The following is a 19,664-nucleotide window of genomic DNA, read 5'->3' on the forward strand; positions in this document are numbered from 1 at the left end:
AGGTGTTGTTGCCTATCCTTACTGATTGTGGTCTGTGAGTTAGGAAGTTCAGGATTCAGTCGCAGAGGGAGGTGCCGAGGATCAGGCTACAGAGCTTGGAGAAAAGTTTTGTGGGAATAATGGTGTTGAAGGCTGAGCTGTAGTCAATAAATAGGAGTCAGACGTAGGTGTCTTTGTTATCTACATGTTCCAGGGTTGAGTTCAGGGCCAGGGAAATGACGTCTGCTGTGGACCTGTTGTGGCAATAGGCAAACTGTAGTAGATCCAGATAGTCCGGGAGGCTGGAATTGATTTGTGACATGACAAGCCTTTCGAAACACTTCATAATGATGGATGTCAGAACCACTGGCCGATAGCCATTAAGGCACGCTGCTTGGTTTCTCTTAGGGATGATGGTCGTCTTCTTGAAGCAGATAGGGACCTCAGATTGTTGTAAAGAGAGGTTGAAGATGTCTGCAAATGCCCCCACCAGCTGATCCACGCAGGATCTGAGTGCTCGTCTGGGTACCCCATTCGGGCCAGTTGCTTTCCGTGGGTTGACCTTCGAGAAAGCTGCTCTGACATCTGCAATGGTGACCCCAGATACAGTTCATCCAGGGCTTCCAGGGTGGAGGGCATGCTGTCGCTGACCTCTTGCTCAAAATGGACGTAGAATGCATTGAGATTATCAGGGAGGGGTGCGTTGGAGCCGGCGATTTTACATGCAGACTTGCAGAGTGACAGTCATCTTTCAGACTTATAACTGTTACTTTAATAAAAAGTTGGACAGTATTTGCATACGGATATTATTATTACTGCACTGACAGTACATTTTGTGTAATAGAACAAAGAACAAAGAACAATACAGCACAGGAACAGGCCCTTCGGCCCTCCAAGCCCGCGCCGCTCCCCGGTCCAGGATTGAATCCTGAATCCAGGATCCCCGCCCAATTTTCCAACCTATCTACATACCAATATCCTATCCACCGAGCTGTCCCTCACAACTACGATGCTTTGTTCATTACAACCTATTAACTCACCCCCACCCCCCCATTCCAGACCATGTGATCTCCAGGGAGAGGCGAAAACCCAGAGTGAAAAACCCCAGGGCCAATATGGGGAAAAAAAAATCTGGGAAATTCCTCTCCGACCCCCTGAGGCGATCGAAACGAGTCCAGGAGATCACAATGGCCCTGATCGGAAAATGCTTCCCAACCCTAGTCATTTCCACTTCCACGAACACCATATGAATTCCCTGCCCCCGAGACAGGTTCCCAACTATCCGCAGTCTCGCTCTGTACTGGCACCAGCAAGATGATCATAGAATGAAGCCTTGAAACGAGAAACCAGGAACAATAAGCCCGCGCCGCTCCCTGGTCCAAACTAGACCACTCTTTTGTATCCCTCCATTCCCACTCCGTTCATATAGCTGTCTAGATAAGTCTTAAACGTTCCCAGTGTGTCCGCCTCCACCACCTTGCCCGGCAACACATTCCAGGCCCCCACGACCCTCTGTGTGAAATATGTCCTTCTGATATCTGTGTTAAACCTCTCCCCCTTCACCTTGAACCTATGACCCCTCGTGAACGTCACCACCGACCCGGGGAAAAGCTTCCCACCGTTCACCCTATCTATGCCTTTCATAATTTTATACACCTCTATTAAGTCTCCCCTCATCCTCCGTCTTTCCAAGGAGAACAACCCCAGTTTCCCCAATCTCTCCTCATAACCAAGCCCCTCCATACCAGGCAACATCCTGGTAAACCTCCTCTGTACTCTCTCCAAAGCCTCCACGTCCTTCTGGTAGTGTGGCGACCAGAACTGGACGCAGTATTCCAAATGCGGCCGAACCAACGTTCTATACATCTGCAACATCAGACCCCAACTTTTATACTCTATGCCCCGTCCTATAAAGGCAAGCATGCCATATGCCTTCTTCACCACCTTCTCCACCTGTGACGTCACCTTCAAAGATCTGTGGACTTGCACACCCAGGTCCCTCTGCGTCTCTACACCCTTTATGGTTCTTCCATTTATCGTGTAGTTCCTCCCTACATTATTCCCACCAAAATGCATCACTTCGCATTTATCAGGATTGAACTCCATCTGCCATTTCCTTGCCCAAATTTCCAGCCTATCTATATCCTTCTGTAGCCTCTGACAATGTTCCTCACTATCTGCAAGTCCTGCCAGTTTTGTGTTGTCCGCAAACTTACTGATCACCCCAGTTACTCCTTCTTCCAGATCATTTATATAAATCACAAACAGCAGAGGTCCCAATGCAGAGCCCTGCGGTACACCACTAGTCACAGGCCTCCAGCCGGAAAAAGACCCTTCCACTACCACCCTCTGTCTTCTATGACCAAGCCAGTTCTCCACCCATCTAGCCACCTCCCCCTTTATCCCATGGGATCCAACCTTTTTCACTAGCCTACCATGAGGGACTTTGTCAAACGCTTTACTAAAGTCCATATAGACAACATCCACGGCCCTTCCTTCGTCAACCATTTTGGTCACTTCTTCAAAAAACACCACCAGGTTAGTGAGGCATGACCTCCCTCTCACAAAACCATGTTGACTATCGTTAATGAGTTTATTCCTTTCTAAATGCTCATACATCCTATCTTTAAGAATCTTCTCCAACAACTTCCCCACCACGGACGTCAAGCTCACCGGCCTATAATTACCCGGGTTATCCTTCCTACCCTTCTTAAATAACGGGACCACATTGGCTATCCTCCAATCCTCTGGGACCTCACCTGTGTCCAGTGACGAGACAAAGATTTGCGTCAGAGGCCCAACGATTTCACCTCTCGTCTCCCTGAGCAGCCTTGGATAGATTCCATCAGGCCCTGGGGATTTGTCAGTCTTTATATTCTCTAACAAGCCTAACACTTCCTCCTTTGTAATGGAGATTTTCTCCAACGGTTCAACACTCCCCTCCGAGACACTCCCAGTCAACACATCCCTCTCCTTTGTGAATACCGACGCAAAGTATTCATTTAGGATCTCCCCTACCTCTTTGGGCTCCAAGCATAAGTCCCCATTTTTGTCCCTGAGAGGTCCGATTTTTTCCCTAACAACCCTTTTGTTCCTAACGTATGAATAAAATGCCTTGGGATTCTCCTTAATCCTGTCTGCCAAGAACATTTCGTGACCCCTTTTTGCTCTTCTAATTCCCCGTTTGAGTATTTTCCTACTTTCATTGTACTCCTCCAGAGCTCCCTCCGTTTTTAGCTGCTTGGACCTAACATACGCCTCTCTTTTCCTTTTGACCAGTCCCTCAATTTCCCTGGTTATCCACGGTTCTCGAATCCTACCCTTCCTATCCTTCTTTTTTACAGGCACATGCTTGTCCTGTAGCCCTAACAACCGTTCCTTAAAAGACTGCCACATACCAGATGTGGATTTACCCTCAAACAGCCTCTCCCAATCAAGAGCTGCCAATTTCTGCCTGATCCCAATAAAGTTAGCCTTCCCCCAATCCAACACCTTACCCTTGGGACACCACTCATCCTTTTCCATCACTATCCTAAAGCTAACAGAATTGTGGTCACTATTTGCCACATGTTCCCCAACCAAAACTTTGAAGACCTGACCGGGCTCATTCCCCAGTACCAGGTCCAGTATAGCCCCCTCTCTAGTTGGGCTGTCCACATATTGTTCCAACGAACCCTCCTGTACACATTTTACAAATTCCTCCCCATCCAGAGTCCCTGCCCTCAGCGATTTCCAGTCTATACCAGGGAAATTGAAGTCTCCCACTACAACAACCCTATATTTCCTGCACCTATCCAGTATCTCCTGACATATCCATTCTTCCACTTCCCTTGGGCTGTTGGGGGGCCTGTAGTACACCCCCAACATAGTGACTGCGCCTTTCCTGTTTCTAAGCTCCACCCAGAGTGACTCGCTACACGACTCCTCCGAATTGTCCTCCCTCTGCACCGCTGTAATATGCTCTCCAACCAATACCGCTACTCCCCCACCTCTTTTGGCCCCTCCTCTGTCTCGCCTAAAACACTTGTACCCTGGAATATTCAGCTGCCAGTCCTGTCCCTCTTTAAACCAAGTCTCTGTCACCGCAACCACATCCAAATTCCTCGTGCGCATTAAGGCCCCAAGTTCGTCTGTTTTACCTGCTACGCTCCTTGCATTGAAGTATAAGCACTCCAGACCCCCAGGCTCAGTGAGGTCGTCCTCCCCCAGAGTGCTCTTCTTCTTTGCCAGCCTTGTCCCAGCCCCAAGCTCGTCCCCAGCCACCACACTTATAGACCTAATAGTTTGATCCCCACCCCCCTGCCATACTAGTTTAAACCCCCCCGAACTGCATTAGCAAAGCTCCCAGTAATCCAGAGAAACATAGGGTGGAACCTTCCGGCCTTGCCAGCAGCAGGAAGCTTGGCAGGTGGGAAAACTTAATTTTTGCGTGAGGCCAAAAATAATTATCCTGACATTTGAATGAACTTTAGGAATTTTGTTCATGGGATTTGAAAGGAAGGCCGAGCTTCCCAACAATTGGGGCAGCACTGTGGTACAGTGGTTAGCACTGCTTCCTAACAGCACCAAGGAGCTTTGATTGAATTTTTTGAGGGGGTAACTAAGTGTGTTGATGAAGGTAGGGCAGTTGATGTCATATACATGGATTTTAGTAAGGCGTTTGATAAGGTCCCCCATGGTCGGCTTATGATGAAAGTGAAGAGGTGTGGGATAGAGGGAAAGTTGGCCGATTGGAGAGGTAACTGGCTGTCTGATCGAAGACAGAGGGTGGTGGTCGATGGAAAATTTTCGGATTGGAGGCAGGTTGCTAGCGGAGTGCCACAGGGATCAGTGCTTGGTCCTCTGCTCTTTGTGATTTTTATTAATGACTTAGAGGAGGGGACTGAAGGGTGGATCAGTAAATTTGCTGATGACACCAAGATTGGTGGAGTAGTGGATGAGGTGGAGGGCTGTTGTAGGCTGCAAAGAGACATAGATAGGATGCAACGCTGAGCTGAAAAATGGCAAATGGAGTTTAACCCTGATAAATGTGAGGTGATTCATTTTGGTAGGACTAATTTAAATGTGGATTACAGGGTCAAAGGTAGGGTTCTGAAGACTGTGGAGGAACAGAGAGATCTTGGGGTCCATATCCACAGATCTCTAAAAGTTGCCACTCAAGTGGATAGAGCTGTGAAGAAGGCCTATAATGTGTTAGCTTTTATTAACAGGGGGTTGGAGTTTAAGAGCCATGGGGTTATGCTGCAACTGTACAGGACCTTGGTGAGACCACATTTGGAATGTTGTGTGCAGTTCTGGTCACCTCACTATAAGAAGGATGTGGAAGCGCTGGAAAGAGTGCAGAGGAGATTTACCAGGATGCTGCCTGGTTTGGAGGGTAGGTCTTATGAGGAAAGATTGAGGGAGCTAGGGCTGTTCTCTCTGGAGCGGAGGAGGCTGAGGGGAGACTTAATAGAGGTTTATAAAATGATGAAGGGGATAGATAGAGTGAACGTTCAAAGACTATTTCCTCGGGTGGATGGAGCTATTACAAGGGGGCATAACTATCGGGTTCGTGGTGGGAGATATAGGAAGGATATCAGAGGTAGGTTCTTTACGCAGAGAGTGGTTGGGGTGTGGAATGGACTGCCTGCAGTGATAGTGGAGTCAGACACTTTAGGAACATTTAAGCGGTTATTGGATAGGCACATGGAGCACACCAGGATGATAGGGAGTGGGATAGCTTGATCTTGGTTTCAGATAAAGCTCGGCACAACATCGTGGGCCGAAGGGCCTGTTCTGTGCTGTACTGTTCTATGTTCTATGAGCTGGGTTCAATTCCAGCCTCAGGTGATGTCTGTGTGGAGTTTGCACAATCTCCCCATGTCTGCGTGAGTTTCCTCTGCTTTCTTCCCACACTCCAAAGATGTGCAGGTTAGGTAGGTTGGCCATGCTAAATGTGCAGGTTTATGGGGATAGAGTGGAGGTGGTGTGCCTGGGTAAGATGCTTTTTCGGAGAGGCAGTGCAGATTCAGTGGGCCAAATGGCTTCCTTCTGCACTGTAGGATTCTATGGTTCGACAGTAGGATGCCATTTTGCATGCATTAGTATGTTGTGCATGCTCATTAAACTACTACCCCAATGGAATTAAGATCCCCACAGTCAGAGATTAGAACCTTCACTTTTATGACTGTTTAAGTGTCATGGATCAGTCGACCTTCACCTTTTCCATGACTTTGAGATGAGTACACACTGCTTTAGCTTTCTTGGTGGTCACTCATAAATTGACACATATTGAGCGCTGTAGCAACAAACTGCATGAAGGCTAGGCATGGGAGGCAGGCAAAGAGGGAGTAGGGAGGGGTGGAGGCTGAATATGGGAGGAGGCAAAGAGGGAGTAGGGAGGGGAAAAAGTAAAGTTTATTTATTAGTCACAAATAGGCTTACATTAACACTGCAATGAAGTTACTGTGAAAATCTCCTAATCGTCACACTCCAGCGCCTGTTTGGGTTCACTGATGGAGAATTTTGCATGGCCAATGCACCAACCAGCAAGTCTTTCGGACTGTGGAAGGAAACCGGAGCACACGGAGGAAACCCACGCAGACACGGGGAGAATGTGCAAACTCTGCACAGACAGTGACCCAAGCCGGGAATCGAACCCGGGTCCCTGGCACTGTGAGGCAGCAGTGCTAACCACTGTGCCACCGTGCCACACTGGGGGCTGAACATAAGAGGCAGGTGAAGAGGGAGTATGGAGGGATGGAGGCTGAACATGGGAGGCAGGCAAAGAGTGGGTCGGGTGGCATGGAGGTTGGACATGGAAGGCAGGTGAAGAGGGAGAGCAGGTGGCTGTTTGGGTAATGAAGTGACCATCTGGGTCAGGGAGGGAAGCAGAAAAGGGATGCAAGAGTACAGTGACATAAGATGGAGGGAATAACAATTCTAGCTGGGTCTGGTAGGTCTGTGGCTAGCTGGGTAAGGGGGAGGGGATTTCCAGGCAAGGATGGTGGGGGAGAGATGGTCTTAGAGGGTGGGGTCTGCGCTGTCAGCGGTGGGGAGTGGAGAGTGCAGTCACAGTGAGTTGGGGATCTGGGATGCGGTTGGGCGGTTGGTCCAGGGCAATACGTAGCTGAACGTTTTATGGGGGAAGGGACTCGGAAGCAGATGAAACAGATGGCTCAGACAATGAGAGGTGTCAGGGTCAGACTGCCTATGTTGAAGGTCACAGCCAGAATTTTCCATCAGGGGTAGAAAGGGTAGAAAGTTCTGGAGCAAATAAGGTGCACCACTTCGTGATTCTCAACAACATAACGCAATTGATGCAAAGCTGCAATATCTCAAAGTGGGATTTCCAACAGACAGATGAATGACAGATCAATATTTGAAGGTGTCAAAATATGATTAATTGAAGGACATGCCATTGTTAGATTGACAGAACAGTGAATGAATGAAATTGCTTTTAATTAATTGCTGGGCTGATTAATCTGATAACGAAAACTATAACCAATTCTGCTCTTTGGCATGAAATCTGAGATCTTTTGTGAAAGCCTGTTCGCTCATTAGCTGTGTGGATGGATCCACTGATCTCCCATTTTGGCCAAAATGAGATTTGTCTTGCCTTAATTGTATGTTTGTCTGAATATTGTTAATTTGTAATGTTTTTGATTCTAACATGTCAATGTTCTAATAAAACTAGTTTAAAAATTTCATTGAACTGAATAAACGTTTTTTGCCTTTGTGAAATGAAATGTTTAATGAAAAGATTTAGCCTTTAAATTAATCAGGCCACCTAAAAGAATTTCCCACAACAATTTGGCGACAATACGGGATGATCTTGGAGCCGATGGTCAAATGTACACTTCCCCTGGAACAGTGAGTTATATTGCTCACCTTTTTTAGTAGAGGGGGAGGCACTCTGAATCACCAGATCCATTAGACATTCGAACCCTTTTTGGGTCACAAAGGCAAAAGAAAGAAGAATTTTTCTTTCTTTAAAGAAAAGAGAGGGGTGCTGGCGCAAAAGTGGGGGTAAGGATAGCAACTTACCCACCTACAGCAGGCTCTGAAAAAAAGGGGCACACTGATTGAATAGAATCATTAAAGAGTATTGGCGCAAAAGTGTGGGTCGGGATAGCAACTTATCCACATACAGCAAGTTCTGCAAGGATGTGCTGATTATATAGAGTTTTAAAGATTATCAGCGCCAAAGTTTGGGTCAGGATAGCAACTTACCCACATACAGCAGGTTCCGCAAGGATGAGCTGATTATATAGTGAAGGGCACATAAAACAGGAAACTAAGATAAAGGCAGTTAGTTTCGCTGAGACAGTGGTGCAACAATGCCGTGCTCTTATTAGTTAAAACAGACCATTTAAAAATACTGGAGAATTAAATGTTAGTCAAAAGACGGATAAGTTGTAAAATATAGAAGATCCAACTTTGAAAAAAAGGGAAATAAGAGTTCAACGGTAATTTAACAATGAAGAACTTTTAAAAAAGATTATAACTAAAAATAAGTCATTTTTTTTAAAAATGGGTTTAAAAAAATACAGCTCCAAGGTCAAAAAATGCTTTGTGGGTAAAAATGGCATATTGCCAAAGGTTTCTGTAAACAAGCCAAGTTTGAGACAAGCAGAAAGTTAACCCATTCAGTCCTAAACAAGATGAATCTTTGTGTTTTAAAAATTGCAGCTATTAATATGAATTGTTAATTCAAATAAAAATAAAATAGGAAAGGGGGAGAATGTCTCGTGGAAATTACACAAAATAGAGTGGGTTGTTAAGTGTGAAGTTTACATTTGCCCCTGTTGGATATTTAGTGATAACAGCGCCAAGTAAATTAGGGCTATTCAACAATGGCAGTGACCTAACAGCATTTTGATTAGATTGTGAGGAGTGGAAGTTTAAAATCAGCAAACTAATCATGAGAATGAAATAAGTAGTCCAAAACGCAGAGTACATTTAGATATAAATTTTAAATATAGGAAAGTTGAAAATCACAACAGATATAAGGTGGGCTCAAAAGAGAATTAATTCAGCAGAATAAATAAACATTGAAGGAAGTAAACAGGGTGATTAATTGACATTAGGAAAGCTCACATCACTAACATAGGAAGAATGTGTTCAAGCAAGCTACTTTAATACAACAATGTTATTTGAGATGAAGAATGAATGATCAAAATAAGTTACTACCTGGAATCAAATTGAAAGGTTTGATTTCTGTTTCAAAGGTTTTGTCATGTTATCGAAGTCAGTTTCACAGCAGAGAAACTTCCTAAATTGTGAACTGCAAAATGACAATTGGTGCCCCTAAAGTCTGATGGTGATATGGATTTCCAGATGTATGCAGAGGCAGTGCTAGAAGGACAGAATTGTATCAAGTTAATTGATACGAGGACAACTATATCACAAACAGACTTGAATCTACCAACCATTGATCAAACAATAGAATAACATAGAGTTACTGGGAGAGTTAAAGTCGCACTGCTCAGTATACCAACAATTAAAAAAAATGTTCAAATCTGAATGTGCCAAAATAAAGAATGAAGCATTCTGGGGATAGAGTTACTGTCTCGTTAGGGGCGATAATTATTGTCAGAACAGGAAACATCAAATGGCACACATACTCAAACAGAATAAATAGGGAAGAAGGAAATGTTGTAGCATTTCTAGGGTAGCAGCATTTCAAACAGATTGGGAAAAGAGATCAATCTGAAAAAAGAAAATGGCTGCACAATACCCTCGAATTTGGGATAGAAATAAACAAGATTGTGGAAGTTTAAATGTCCCACCAGAAAAGATTCAGGGAGAAGTTCAAGCTGTTAGATGCATTATCACGCAGTTGGAAAAACAAGGAGTAGTGACAAAGACAGTGTTTTCTACTAATTCACTTATATGGCTAATTCAAAAAAAAGCAGACAGAAGTTATAGGTTAACTGTGGACTACACATTTCTAAACAGATATGCAACATGGGCACACTCAATAGTTGTAAATCCAGCTAGCGATCTAAACGCAATTGGGACAGATCAAATGATTTTTACTGTATTAGATGTGGCCAATGGATTTTGGCCTATTCCCATAGCAAAAGAACATCAGTACAAATTTGCCTTCACAGTGGGAAATCAACAATACACTTGGACTCATCTACCTCAGAGGTTTCACAATAGTCCAGCCATTTTTCACAAACACATGGCACAAATAATCAATCCTATTAAATGTGCAGGAACCACCATTCTACAATATGTATGTGATGTTTTGATTGCTTCACAAGGCAGGAAAGAAATTCCAGAAGATCGAAAGATGGCTTACCACAACCACACACATGAAAGGAGTGAGACAAGTGTTAGGATTGTTCAATTATTGTATGAATTTTGTGAAAGATTATGCAATACTAGCAAAACCACTGCAAGATTTGATCAACGGAGGAAGGCTTAGCAGAGAAAAAAAAGATTGGAAAGAGAAGAAAATACAGGCTTTTACTGACATATAATCAGCCCTTGCTAAGGCTCCAGTTTTAGAATTACCAAATCTCAGTAAATCATTTCACATTTTTGGCCAAGAAAGTGATGGAATACAAGCATCTGTGATCAAGGTTCAAGCACACAATTGAATCACTAGAAAGGACCAAGAATGGAATTACAAAGCAGATTTAGCAGCTAAAAGATTATTAGAACACAAGTTAGAGGAAACCCAATTAACTGATATAGCTACTATACAAACCAAAGCTGACACTGAGTTAGACATAAAACAGATTCAAGAACAGGTCTCGGAAGAAGAGGAAAACAGATGGAAGGAATTGGGAGGAAAGAAAGAATGGGATGGAATATGGAGGAAAAATAAGAAAATATAAGAAGCAATACACCAAACACTGAATTTATATCATGGAGTAGCACACATTAACAGAGATAAAATGACCACCTTAAGTAAGAATTGCTGCTGGTGGAAGGGTATGGAGAAATGATCGCCAAGTTCTGCAAAAATGCATTGTGTGCTCAAATAGAACCAGAACGACATTGCAAAATAAAAATGGGAAACCAACCCAGACCCAATGGGAAAACTTACAAATGAACTTCCACAGAACCTTTACCAAGGAAGAAAGAGAAAATTGATTGTTTAATGATTATTGATCAATTCACTTGATGGGTAGAAGCGTTCTCAAGTAAAGATGCAACAGCCAAAACTGTGGCTTTGATATTAGCCAATGCAATCATAGCCCGATGGGGAATGCAATTACAATTGGATTCAGATCAGGGAACTCACTTCACTGGGAGAGTTCTGAGAGAAGTATGTAGAATGTTAGGGATTAAGCAGAAATATCACTTACCACATCAACCACAGAGCTCAGGGATGGTAGAACATTGAAAAAACGGTTTGGCTAAAGAAGAAGGAAATAATTAGGTGCAGGTTTTACCTGCAATTCTATTAAGACAAAGAGCCACTCCATCTCGAGGAACAGGATTAACCCCATTTGAACTGAAGACAGGTAGAGCAATGCATCTCCCAGAAGATGTTATCACAGGAGGAAGGGAGTTAATAAATGGAAAGGAAGCAGTCTGTCAATGCATGAGAGGCTTAATAATCCGATTACATTCCTTTAAAAAAAACAAGTAGTCATTCAACAACAATATAAAGATTGGATGAAATTAGCTGAGAAAGAAAATCCAAGTTTACCAACTGCAGGATGTAGGGTTATGATACAATTAATGTCTGACAAAAAAAAGGATTAAGCACTGGATGGGAGGGGCCATTTGAAATAATCATTGCAGGAGAAACATTGATGAAAACATGGTCCTAGATGGAGACACTGGACACAGCTAAAACCTTACCCAAAGGATTAAATTAGTAAAAAGAATCTGGATAAATATGTAATAAAAGGTTTGAGACTTTTTAAGTCTAATCAGATGGTATAGTAAAGCAATCTAGAAAATGTTTAAATTTATGATTATTGATTCCAATTGCGAGGCCTTAGGGCCATATTGTGTGTAAAATTGCAGAATTGTATGTACCAAAAAAAATCAGCCGTCCATTGAAGAAAGAAAATATCAGCAAATAACAAGCTCGAACAATCTTTGGATAAGGAACAAAATCAGAGCATGGTTAAAATAAGTACATTACTGTTATTGACATAAACACAATTTGAGTACTAACAAACGGTAAAAAAAATGATGATATTACATCTTGTAATAATATGTATGTTTTGTATAGTGCAAGTAGATTATCAGGAGTTTAACAGAAACACGTATCTGTATTTGGTGTACACTTATGCTAGAACAGCTGATGTATCTAAATGTTGGGTATGTACTCATATACCAATTAATGCAGGGAAGAGCAGACAATCCCTTTAAGGTGGGAGGAATTAATAATACGGGACCAATTAATCCAATTGTTCAGGAAACCTAGAGGAAGGATAGTGGGATTTACAAAGGAGTGTGAAAGTATAGATTTTTTACTTGAACAGATACTTACCTGTATTCAATTCAGCGAAATGAGCACCTAATTTGATTCTAATTGATACAGGATTAGAGGAGCAAGGAATCTTATGCATCAAGGTGATTAGGGAAGCATAGATATTGGGATTAGTAAATTAAATCTACACAATAGAAGTCAGGAGCAAGATTTGCTTAAGCCCACTGGAGGATGATCACATGTGCAACATTCAATATACCAAAAACTTAATGGAACTTATTGGATTTGTGGAAACAAAGCTTACCCAGGGCTGCCCAAAGGTTGGAAAGGAGTTTGTTACTTAGAATATGTAGTTCCACAATTTTGCCACACTGATCAATTACCACAGGAAATTACCAGATGTCGACGTACTGCAGTGGGCATAGACTATTTCTTTGGAATAATGAAACCAGGATATTCACAAATAAGACTGACGATGGAATTGGAAAATATTGCTTATCTCAGAAAGGGGAGCTAATGACACGGCTACTGCTTTATCAATGTGTACAGTTGTGTTACAGTTTCGGATGGCTTTGGACTTCATTCTTGTAGCAAGAGGAGGAACATGCGCTTAGATTGGATCGAAATGCTGCACCTACGTATCAGACATTTCAGAGAATAACACCAATCTGGTAACTCATATTCGGAAGGAGGTCAAGAAGTTAGAAAAACCACAGCCATTCTCTCTGGAAAAAAATGGACAACAGGATAGGTTGGAATATTGGGAAAGAACATATTAATCGGAGCTACATATCTTTTTGTTTATTTACTGATGATTATTGTGATCATAATGCTACTCAAATGTTATTGCTCGACCACAAGCCAGACTGTTGCAAGAGTAACATCGATCAAGGAAGAGAAGAAAGAAATGCCAATGACTTCAACTTCTTTAGATGCTCCAACTTATGATAATGAATACACTAGAGCATCCTTTTAAAACAAGAACTTTTCATCAATAAAGAATCAGTTAAAGATGCATTAACGCATTGATTATAAAGGAAATACTTAAGTAGGATAGGGTAGATTACATTGATAGAGTTTTTAGACACAATTTTGGCCTTGTATTGCTGTTAGCCAATACGGCCAATAGGGGGAATTATAGTTGAAAATTCTGGTTAATTCTAAATACCCAACATGAGGATAATTAACAGCTAATGTTTTAATATGTGATTTGAGAATAATACAAAATATTTAAGTAACACCTTAATGTCTCTAAGAAATGAATTAGTAACATGCCAGTAAAATGAAAGATGTATTCATGAAAGATAGCAGCACAAGTCAGGCACAAATTACACAACAAAGTAAATTACCCAGACCGGATGGTAATACCAAAAGATCAAGGTGTCTTTTGATATTAGAGGTGGTTTAAACAGGTTAGAGAAATGCTGAATTATAAGAAGCCATTTTTGGGAGAGACCTTCCTTAAAACGGACAGACGAATGACAGATCAATAATTGAAGGTGTCAAAATATGATTAATTGAAGGACATGCCATTGTTAGATTGTCAGAACAGTGAATGAATGAAATTGCTTTTAATTAATTGCTGATTAATCTGATAACGAAAACTATAACCAATTCTGCTCTTTGGCATGAAATCTGAGATCTTTTGTGAAAGCCTGTTCGCTCATTAGCTGTGTAGGTGGATCCATTGATCTCCCATTTTGGCCAAAATGAGATTTGTCTTGTCTTAATTGTATGTTTGTCTGAATATTGTTAATTTGTAATGTTTTTGATTCTAACATAGAACATAGAACATAGAAAGCCACAGCACAAACAGGCCCTTCGGCCCACAAGTTGCGCCGATCACATCCCCACCTCTAGGCCTATCTATAGCCCTCAATCCCATTAAATCCCATGTACTCATCCAGAAGTCTCTTAAAAGACCCCAACGAGTTTGCCTCCACCACCACCGACGTCAGCCGATTCCACTCACCCACCACCCTCTGAGTGAAAAACTTACCCCTGACATCTCCTCTGTACCTACCCCCCAGCACCTTAAACCTGTGTCCTCTCGTAGCAACCATTTCAGCCCTTGGAAATAGCCTCTGAGAGTCTACCCTATCCAGACCTCTCAACATCTTGTAAACCTCTATCAGGTCACCTCTCATCCTTCGTCTCTCCAGGGAGAAGAGAGCAAGCTCCCTCAACCTATCCTCATAAGGCATGCCCCCCAATCCAGGCAACATCCTTGTAAATCTCCTCTGCACCCTTTCAATGGCTTCAACATCTTTCCTGTAATGAGGTGACCAGAACTGCGCGCAGTACTCCAAGTGGGGTCTAACCAGGGTCCTATAAAGCTGCAGCATTATCTCCCGACTCCTAAACTCAATCCCTCGATTAATGAAGGCCAGTACGCCGTACGCCTTCTTGACCGCATCCTCCACCTGCGAGGCCGATTTAAGAGTCCTATGGACCCGGACCCCAAGGTCCTTCTGATCCTCTACACTGCTAAGAATGGTACCCTTCATATTATACTGCTGCTTCATCCCATTGGATCTGCCAAAATGGATCACCACACACTTATCCGGGTTGAAGTCCATCTGCCACTTCTCCGCCCAGTCTTGCATTCTATCTATGTCTCGCTGCAACTTCTGACATCCCTCCAAACTATCCACAACACCACCTACCTTGGTGTCGTCAGCAAACTTACCAACCCATCCCTCCACTTCCTCATCCAGGTCATTTATGAAAATGACAAACAGCAACATCCCTGGGGCACTCCACTGGTCACTGACCTCCATGCAGAGAAAGACCCCTCCACAGCCACTCTCTGCCTTCTGCAGGCAAGCCAGTTCTGGATCCACAAGGCAACAGCCCCTTGGATCCCATGCCCTCTCACTTTCTCAAGAAGTCTTGCATGGGGGACCTTATCGAACGCCTTGCTGAAGTCCATATAGACCACATCCACCGCTCTTCCTTCGTCAATGTGTTTGGTCACATTTTCAAAGAACTCAACCAGGCTCGTAAGGCACGACCTGCCCTTGACAAAGCCGTGCTGACTACTTTTGATCATACTAAACTTCTCTAGATGATCATAAATCCTGTCTCTCAGGATCCTCTCCATCAACTTACCAACCACTGAGGTTAGACTCACCGGTCGGTAATTTCCCGGGCTGTCCCTGTTCCCTTTCTTGAATATAGGGACCACATCTGCAATCCTCCAATCCTCCGGAACCTCTCCCGTCTCCATCGACGATGCAAAGATCATCGCCAAAGGCTCCGCAATCTCCTCCCTCGCCTCCCACAGTAACCTGGGGTACATCCCATCCGGTCCCGGCGACTTACCAACCTTGATGCCATTCAATAGTTCCAACACATCCTCTTTCTTTATGTCCACATGCTCGGTCCTTTCTGTCCACCGCAAACCAGCAGCACAACCACCCAGATCCCTTTCCACCGTGAATACCGAGGTAAAGTATTCATTAAGCAGCTCCGCCATTTCTAACGGTTCCGCACAAACTTTTCCCCCTTCACCTTTTAAGGGTCCTATGCCTTCACACCTCATCCTTTTACTCTTGACATATTTGTAGAAAGCCTTGGGATTCTCCTTAATCTTACCCGCCAAGGCCTTCTCATGACCCCTTCTCGCTCTCCTAATTTCCTTCTTAAGCTCCTTCCTACATCCCGTATACTCCTCTAAATCCTTAACACCTCCTAGCTCTCTGAACCTTCTGTACGCCTCTCTTTTCTTATTCACCAGGTTCATCACAACCTTCGTGCACCACGGTTCCCGTACCCTACCAACACCCCCCTGTCTCATCGGAACGTTGTCATGCAGAGCTCCAGACAAACATTCCTTGAAAATCCTCCACTTTCCTTCGGTACTTTTCCCCAAGAATGCCTCTTTCCAATTTACCCGTCTAATTTCCTCCCTGATGACACTGTATTTCCCTTTACTCCAGAGAAACACTTTCCTAGCCTGCCTGATCCTATCTCTTTCCAATGCTATCGTGAAGGAGATAGAGTTATGATCGCTATCCCCAAGGTGCTCCCCCACCGAGAGATCCTCCACCTGTCCAGGTTCATTAGCCAGCACCAGATCAAGCACAGCCTCTCCTCTAGTAGGCTTATCCACATACTGTGTCAGGAAACTCTCCTGGACACACCTAACAAACTCCTCTCCATCCAAACCCCTAGCCCTAGGGATATTCCAATCTATGTTTGGGAAATTAAAACCTCCCATCACGACAACTCTGTTATTCCTACATCTCTCCAGGATCTGTTTCCCCATCTGCTCCTCAACATCTCTGTTACTATTGGGCGGCCTATAGAAAACACCCAGCAAAGTTACCGACCCCTTCCTGTTCCTAACCTCCACCCACAGAGACTCCGTAGTCAATCCCTCCACGGCGTCCACCTTCTCTACAGCCGTGACACTATCCCTGATCAACAGTGCCACTCACCCGCCTCTCTTGCCTCCCTCCCTGTCCTTCCTGAAACATCTAAAACCCGGCACCTGAAGCACCCAGTACTGTCCCTGAGACGTCCAAGTCTCCGTAATGGCCACCACATCACAATTCGAAGCAGCAATCCACGCTCTAAGCTCATCCACTTTATTCACTACACTCCTGGCATTAAAATAGACACATCTCAGACCTTCAGCCTGAGCACTTCCCTTCTCCATCACTCGTCTAACCTCCCTCTTACCCTGTTTACATTCCTTATCTATTTGCGAGCTAACCTCCTCGCTCTCAGTCCCCTCATTTCGATTCCCTCCCCCCAACCTTTCTAGTTTAAAGTCTCTCCAGTAGCCTTAGCCAACCTTCCCGCCAGGATATTGGTCCCCCTGGGATTCAAGTGCCACCCGTCTTTTTTAAACAGGTCACACCTGCCCCTAAAGAGGTCCCAATGATCCAAGTACCCAAATCCTTGTCCCTTGCTCCAGTCCCTCAGCCACGCATTCATTCTCCACCGATTCATGTTCTCACTCTCCCGCGGCACAGGCAGCAATCCCGAGATTACTACCTTTGCATTCCTCTTTCACAGCTGTCTACCTAACCCCCTATATTCTCTTTTCATGACCCCTTCCCTCTTCCTACCTATGTCAGCAGTACCTATATGCATCACGACCTTCGGCTCCTCTCCCTCCCCCTTCAGGATTTCTGGGACTCGACCAGAGACATCCCGGACCCCTGCACCAGGGAGGCAAACCACCATCCGAGAGTCCCGTCTGTGTCCGCAAAAACGCCTATCTGACCCCCTCACCGTAGAGTCCCCAATTAGCACTACCCTCCTTTCCTTACCCTTTTGCACTACTGGGCCAGGCTCAGCTCCAGAGACACTGCCACCGCTGCTTCCCCCAGGTGGGCTGTCCACCCCAGTAGTACTCAGACAGGAGTACTTATTATTAAGGGGCACATCCACCGGGGTGCTCACCATCAACCGAGCTTTCTCCTTCCTCACTGTTACCCAGTTACCCTCCTCCCGTGGTCCCGGTGTGACCACCTGCCGATAGCTCCTGTCAATGACCTCCTCACTATCCCTAACCCGGCGAAGGTCCTCGAGCTGCAATTCCAGTTCCCTAACATGGTCCCTTAGGAACCGCAGCTCAACACACCCAGCACAGATATGGTCGTCCGGGAGGCTAGGAGCCTCCAGGACCTCCCACATCCTACATTGGGAACAACATACTGGCCTCACACTCATAATTGCCCCTTTAAACACACAGGGAAAAAAAAAAAGTGAATGAAAATTTTAAACTTACCTTTCCTCCTCCTGTTTTCTCCAAAGCCCTGCTCTCACTGGGTCTTTTTTTTTAGGTTAGAGGAGGAGGGAGGGTGGGATACTCTACAAGTGTAGAGTATCGGGATTCCTCTCTGTTCCAATTTATTGGGGAAAAAAAAAAATCTCTCTCTCCCAGACCTCCCTGCGCGACCACTTCCGGGTTTAGATATTTTTTAAGAAAAAACCCGCGAAAAAGTAAGTTAAAAAATAACAGCGCTTACCCGCAGCACTCCTCTCGCGAATCTCTCCCTCTCTGCTGCACTTCCAAGAAGCAATGAGGCCGATTCACTGAGGTGAGTAACTTTAAAAAAAAAATCTCTCTCTCCCAGACCTCCCTGCGCGACCACTTCCGGGTTTAGATATTTTTTAAGAAAAAACCCGCGAAAAAGTAAGTTAAAAAATAACAGCGCTTACCCACAGCACTCCTCTCGCGAATCTCTCCCTCTCTGCTGCACTTCCAAGAAGCAATGAGGCACTTCCAAGAAGCAATGACATGTCAATGTTTTAATAAAATGTTTTAATAAAACTAGTTTAAGAATTTCATTGAACTGAATAAACTTTTTTTTTGCCTTTGTGAAATGAAATGTTTAATGAAAAGATTATGAAAAGATCTGCTCATTATGAGCAGATCTCCCACTCACCTGATGAAGGAGCAGTGCTCCGAAAGTTAGTGGTGTTTGCTATCAAATAAACCTGTTGGACTTTAAGCTGGTGTTGTTAGACTCCTTACTACTAATACACGTGACAATAATAAATCAAATCAAATAGATTTACAGAACCCAGGGAGGTGTAATCGCAAATATATTATGAGACATTGCAGAATAAAGCACTAAATACTTTGCTGGCTGTAGTTAGAAAAATAAAGCGTTTTAAAATTTCCTGTAGTATGTATATATACATATGAATATCAGAAAACTATTTTTTCCAGCACCATCTCTTCTATCTCTTGTAACCAGTTATAGTTCTTCTTAAATATCCTCTTATCTGTTCTGTTTTCCACACTGCAGTGGATACATTTGGATAAATATTAGTCTCTAGAGTAACTATTCAGAAAATATAGGCTGGCACTTTGGATAGCTGATACACAGAACGGAACTGAGTAAGATAACTGGCAGGCACCTGCCAATGTTTATTGAGACACGTTTCAAATCAAAGAATTTTGTAGGCATGATAAGTAGCAGACAGGAGGGATGATTTTAACTTCAGAGGGGAACAGGCTGGCAGAGGCTGATTTGCACTATTTCTCACCTCTCGCATGTCCCCGCCAACTGCAGATTCGAACCATTCAGAGGTCCAAGCTCATTTACATGCCAGTTGGAAGCAGCAAGTGCCAAACATCTTCAAAATCTTAGAAACCCTACAGCACAGAAAGAGGCCATTCGGCCCATCGAGTCTGCACCGACCACAATCCCACCCAGGCCCTACCCCCATATCCCTACATATCTACCCACTAATCCCTTTAACCTACGCATCCCAGGACACTAAGGGCAATTTTAGCATGGCCAATCAACCTAACCTGCACACCTTTGGACTG

The sequence above is a fragment of the Mustelus asterias genome, chromosome 20 (genome assembly GCF_964213995.1).
Source record: "Mustelus asterias chromosome 20, sMusAst1.hap1.1, whole genome shotgun sequence".
NCBI lineage: Eukaryota > Metazoa > Chordata > Chondrichthyes > Carcharhiniformes > Triakidae > Mustelus > Mustelus asterias.